Source organism: Mesoplodon mirus, assembly GCF_964341445.2.
Source record: "Mesoplodon mirus genome assembly, chromosome: 3".
Classification (NCBI taxonomy): Eukaryota; Metazoa; Chordata; class Mammalia; order Artiodactyla; family Ziphiidae; genus Mesoplodon; species Mesoplodon mirus.
Genome location: NC_138978.1, coordinates 122,203,561 through 122,210,071, shown reverse-complemented (window position 1 = coordinate 122,210,071; position 6,511 = coordinate 122,203,561). Strand labels below are relative to the sequence as shown.

Sequence of the window (6,511 nt, the reverse complement as noted above, 5' to 3'; positions counted from 1 at the left end):
CTCTTAACACTCTAATAGGCATTCTTTGTTACCTCTTTTGCTAAATCATGCATTTCTTAATGGAAGCATCAGATCTTGTTCTTTTCTTTTGCTCCATTTCTAATACAGAATAAGTGTTAATTGAGCATGTTTTACTGGTGGGGGATGACATGAGAGGAAAATAAACAATTTGCTTAGCTAAGCAAGACCTAAACTTGAAACGCTTCAACTTTTATTTTCCCTCTTCATGCTACTTTTAGGTCAAACACCTCATTCCTTATTCATTTACAGTGCTAAATATTTTGAATATATATTTTACACTGATTTCAGTTTGTGTTTGAGCTCCTTATAAACACATATTTGTATTACATTGATTGCTTTCTGGAGGCAAATGCACAGCCATTATATACTCTTTTGGTGCAAGCCAGGATTATATACAATTGAACACTGCAAAGCATGGGTGAAGTCTGTCCCAGAATCTGCCTTATAGATCCATAAACAAGGCTACAAATTGGGATGTTTTGGTATTCGGGAATGCGAGGGATGCAGCAATTTCATCAAATGGTAGTTGCAACTATTTATCCTGGAGAAATGTCAGGTGTTTCATTTGAAGTGGAATCTATGCACAAGGCTAGAAAAGACTGAACAAGAACCTCTAAATGCCCAAGCATCTGGAAAATAATATTACTCAAGGACAGATTCTTCCAATTGTTAGGTTACATTATTGTCTAAAGCAAAACTCTCAAAAACAAATATCACACTTTTCTGTCGTTAAAACAACTCCAGCTCTCACAGGAAGATTTTCCTAGCTGATTTGCAGAGATTTAATCGTTTCTCTTAGGTTTATGTGGTCTATCTGCAAATATTTCATGATTAATGTTCTGATAGCCAGTTTAATTTTGTTATTATCTTGTCCTCTGCCTCTGATCCCCAAATGTGAAACCACATTTGCATCAGCCAATGGTGCAAATCTACTATTCTCCAGTGGATTAATTCTTTCAATCTGTTACTTATATGACCATTATATCCATGCAGTCCATGCTTATGTATAATGCCCAGTCAAGGTCAGAATTTGTATGCTGACTGCAGGAATTTTATCAAGATGATGCTGATGGTAATAAAAATGACAACGATGATGGAAAACTGAATAAGCATTATGTAGACGTTCCATATAATTATAATGGTTGTGGCGGTGGTATAAATGATGATAGCGATTAGCAATACTGGTGGTTGTGTTGGTTTAGAACAGTATTTGACACACGGTAAATATTCAATAATGATTGAATCAATGAATAAATGATAGTGGACATGGAGAAGGTAGTGGTGGTGATGATTGTCATGGGGATGAAGAGAGTCAAAGCAGAAGTGATGGTGCCGCTGATCTTGTTTATACTAGTAGGTTAGTAGTGGACAAATTGATGATTTACTCTTCCTAGGTCACCTAGGTCTTATTATTGGAGTTGAGTGGAAATGAAACTGAGAAGTCTCCATGCAATGCAATTTTCAAGAAGATGAAACTCACTTCTGGGGCACTCAATGTGTTATTCTATTTGTGTACATAAGATTATGCAAGATGGGTTGTCTCTTTCCATAGAAAGCTATATGGAATTTTCACAAAGTTCTAGTGGCCTAGAAAGACAATGTCCCTGAGACTTGATCCCAGAGCTCAACAATCAGGGTTGCAGGGTTGAGAAAAGTCATTTAAGAAATAGAGCTACTCTGCTTCACTTTCCTGTGCCCAATATCCTGCCCCAGAGGAACCCCTACTGAGAGCTAGTTACACTCAGCAACACCATTGAATGAATGGCAAGCATCCCCTGGGAGACCAGCATCTCCAGGAACATGAGATATAAGTAGAGAAGTGTTTTGGGGTGAAAGAATGCTGAGGAAGATACAACAAGTCCTAATTTCATCCAAACAGGTAATGGTTTTGGATGGTGCATCAGAGATAAGAGATGCGGAAGAAGAGGAGTAGGAGAGCACTTTGACATTTCCTAGTTGAGGTCTGTTAGGCTATGAGAGGAAAATGCTAGGAACCATGGTGTTCATGTCCCTCACAGCCCAGAAACATTTTCAGTGATTTTAGGAAACTATAAATTATCTGTGTTGTAAGAGTTTTAGAAAACATCTATTCAAACATTTTCGTGTTAGAGAAAAAGTAGTTGCAGTTATGCAAGGAGTTGCTTAGCCAACAGTGCACTGCCAGTTAGTGACAGAGCAAGTTCTCAAAGCCAAATCTCCGACTTAAAGGAAGACTTTTTCTTTTTTAAATACTATAGAACTTCTTGCTTGGGTGTTCTGACTTCATGGTTTTCCTCCTTGAGAATTCCCAGTGCATTTCTCCTTTGGGGATCATCTTTCAAAGGAGTGAAACTCTTAAGTGAGTTATCATCAGGCACCATGGACGTGAGACTGCAGGGGCTGTTCTCAGAAATTCTGTGCTTCTTTTATTTCCCTTTTATTTTTTTTTATACTCCTTAGAAAACTAGTCTATAAACTCTAGAGAGGATTCCTGAAAGAAGCCTCAGCAGTCACTTTTAGGGGATACTTTTTCTCTCTTCTCCAAAGCCATATATTGCTGTTTTTTAATCATTAAAAATGATAAGAAGGATAGAGATAAGTTTTTTCTTATCTCTTCAGTTTCCTTTATATATATATGTACACAAAAAATTGAAGTATAGTTGATTTATGATATTGTGTTAGTTTCAGCACACAAAGTGTGTACTGTACAGCAAAGTGATTCAGTTATAGATACATATATATATTCAGTTTTAGATTTAAATATACCTTACATAAAGGTATATTTCTTAAAGTTTGTAATCTTAAGGTACTAAGAGAATTGACCCTCAGCTTTATGCATGCTTCTCTATATCTTCCTGTCTACAGAACTTAATAAATGACAGTTTTACTTTAAGTTTGGAGACTGTTGTCTATTTCCTCTACTCTCTCCACCATCCCTTGTTATACCTATTTTCAACCAGTAGTTAGGTCTCTCTTGTTTCCTGATGGTGGAGTAGGGAAGAAAGTCAGTTTCTGGAGTCACTATAGCACAATATTATAGTATAGAAAAGGACTGAACTGGCCTCAGGAGCCTTGGTTTCTAGTTCCAACCCTGTCAACAACAGTTCCAACCATGTGTATCTTCAGGACTTCAATTTCTCTATTATAAAGTGAGGAGCATTGCTTAGATAATATTAAGTTCCTTTCAGGTGCCCACATGTGGTGTTCTTGACCCTAGGGAAATTTTCTGTATAGAGGAAAATTCCTGATGTTGTTAATTTTCTGTCTTTACACCTTGCTCATAGGAATCCTGGATCATGTCAATCACACACGGACCCAGAATTTTCTCCTTGCTGGTTTCACTACCACTGGAACCCTGTGACCTCTTGCTTTCTTGGGGACACTGTGCATCTATCTCCTCACCCTGGCAGGGAATTTGTTCATCATTGCCCTGATTCAGGCAGATTCTGGATTGTCCACACCCGTGTAGTTCTTCATCAGTGTCTGCTCCTTCTTGGAACTCTGATATGTCAGCACCACAGTTCCCATGCTGCTGCATACCTTGCTCCATTGGCATCCACCCATCTCATCAACTGTGTGTTTTGTCCAACTATAGGTCTTCCATTCCTTGGGCATGACTGAGTGCTAACTGTTGGGTGTCATGGCACTGGACAGCTACCTTGCCATCTGTCACCCACTCCACTAACATGCACTCATGAGCAGACAGGGACAATTATGGCTAGCAGGGCCCAATTGGGTGGCTGGCTTCTCAGCTGCATTTGTGCCAGCCAGCCTCACATCCACTCTGTCCTTCTGTTTAAAAGAGTTGGCTCATTACTTTTGTGACTTGGCACCACTAACGAAGTTGGCATGTGTGGACACAAGCTGGCATGCGCAAGTCCATATTGCAGTGATTGGCATTATCAATGCATGCAATCTTGTGCTCATTTTAGGACTGTATCTTTAGAGCTGTGCTGAAGCTGCCTTCAGCTGCCAGCCATGCCAAGGCCTTTTCCACCTGTTCCTCCCGTATAACTGTAGTAGCGTTATTCTTTGCCTCTGCCTTCATTGTCTATGTAGGGCCACCTGAGAGTCACCCTGAAGACACTGACAAGCTTATTGCCTTGGTGTACACTTTTCTTACTCCTTTTCTCAACCCCATTATTTATACTCTCAGCAACAAGGAAGTGAGGGAGGCTGTCAGGAGTGTCACCCAAAGGATTAGGGCTTTGTTGAAGAGACTCTGAGGATCAATCCATAGGCCATTCATTTGGTAAGGGTAGGCTTTAGTTGCTTAGTCTATCAACTAATCAAATAATTTGTTAAATATAGTGCACATACCAATTTAAATGGATTGAGGTCTTAGATAGGGACAAATTGGGAAATTTCTAGAAGGTGGAGAAATATGGCCTCTGAACCCACACTTGTCAAATATGGGTGAAAGATCATATAGCTTAAAAAATAATCAAATAATAATGATGGAAGCGCAAATACCAAGGTAGACTTAGACCTTAGAGAGAGACATAATTGTGTTTAAAAGAATTTGGAAAAAAACTGACTGTGAGACTTTGCTCGAGATAGAATTCCTGGAGAAGCATTGAGAAAGTAGTAAAGGAGCTAAGTGGAATGAAAAGTAAAAGAACTTCTTGGGTAAATGTTTAGATGTTAATTGATGAGCCATGGGAATAGGGTTCATAAGAGTGTGGAGTTCAGTGTTTCTGGGTGAAGCTAGCATAAAAGAATGTTTAAAGCTGGATCTCAAAATTTACTTTATAATTGGGATGATCAGGGGGTTAGAAATGAGGGTCCTGGGTGTGCTGATGGTTAAATGTGAGTTATAGACTTGAATTTGAAATCATCAGTTAGTCAACAAGGCAACATTGTTCATAGGGGTCCTTGAGTGCAAAACTAGGTCTGGGAACCAAGAGGAGATATAAAAAGGAGGCACAATTTGTTTTCAAATAGCTTATAGTTTTGTTGTGAAGGGTCAATTGTCTTCTCTCTCTCTCAAACACACACACAAACACACACGCTCTATACCCCAGCAGCAACATATTGATTAATATCAAGAGATAGATTTTTCCATTTTAATTTCTGTATATCTGTGATGGTGGAGGTCATGGAAAGTGGAGGGAAGGAGTGCACAGATTGGCAGAAAGGGAATGATGAAAACAAAAGTTTCATAGAAGTTTATTCTCACATTTTCCTCAAGTCTCAGATTTTGGGATCCTAAAGCCCTGGGCACTCGGTTGGTACTTTTCTGAAGTTCTCTTCAAATAAGACATGAAACTGTAGTATCCCCCTTGGAGATTCTTTGTATCGGATAACATTGTCACAACTATACTGAAAATACAAAAAGAAAACTCATTTTAAAAATAGTTCTCCTGGGCAGCATTTTTTGAAATGATTGAGTAAATGAGTTTAGGATTTCCTGAACTAATGATGTGGAAATACTTTATTTCTATTGCAAGGATAACTTGGTGTTTATTTTAATTTATATTACTGGGAGAAAATGTATGTGGAGTGACATACAAACTATTCTTCCCATAGAATAACTCTCCTTCTTCTAGAGAACATGACTACCATGAGATTTAACAAGGATTTCTCTGGTCAGCCTTTCTGCTCTAGGCTTCTTGCCATCTCTCCTTTTCAAAAGTAGGAGTGGGTTCTCTGCCTCCCAGAGCCATCCCATGCTCTTACCATTTATACTTGAATATTTTGTGTCCATTTTCTCATTAGATCTCCCATAGCAGGTAAATGGATGAATGTCTTTCCAAATTCAGTTAGTAGGTAAAGAGTCTGAACTCAATTCAAAAAGTTTAACTTTACTGAGCAAGAAGAAAGAACAACATTTTAAAAAACAGAGGGTCTAATTCTGCTGTCTGAGTCTTCACTCTCCCTACCATTCCTGTCAACTATGGATTTTTCAGTCTGTATGAACCCAGGAATCAGGTCACAGATGACTTTTTACTTAAATGTAGGTTAGCTAGAGAAAATCCTTTCAAATATGATTTATATGAGCCTGCATAGTCAGTATTAGAAAGGTATTTTTCCCCTAGAGTCATAAAGTTCTAAAAATAAGAAATTATAGGTAATTTCTTTAGTTCTTTGACTCAGTGAACAAATCATTAAACCTTTTTGAACTTTCCCCAAACACAAGGTGATTTGAAGTAAGTTCAAGTCTGAGAGCCATGGATCTAATCTGGTGAAACTGGAAGAGGAACTGGGCAGGTGTAGCCCAGCCTTTTTCTCTGTTCCTATTCTTGGGAACCAGCCTCCCTAGTTTGTGTGTTATGCTCTCTGCCATGGAGTGGAAGGAACTTGTCCCCATGGAGGAGGGCTGTGGCATTCAGTGCTTATTGGTAATCAGGTGCGGGAACCATAAGGAAAGTTAACACACCCATTATCATAGTAAGATGTTTGAAAACCCTTTCCTGAGTAAATATATACCAGACAGATATATATTCCACTGAAGGAACATAGAATACAGATTGACTTTAAGCTCATGTCGAATTAAACAAATGCTAAACTA

At 38.6% G+C, this 6,511-nt stretch overlaps 1 pseudogene across 1 annotated transcript; it reads left to right on the top strand.

The window, feature by feature from the left end:
• Positions 1 to 1,287: 1,287 nt before the first annotated feature.
• Positions 1,288 to 4,278, top strand: LOC309799219 (olfactory receptor 6N1-like; annotated as a pseudogene). The gene is made up of 2 exons: positions 1,288 to 1,378; positions 3,285 to 4,278. The product of its transcript is annotated as an olfactory receptor 6N1-like (transcript).
• Positions 4,279 to 6,511: the final 2,233 nt, after the last annotated feature.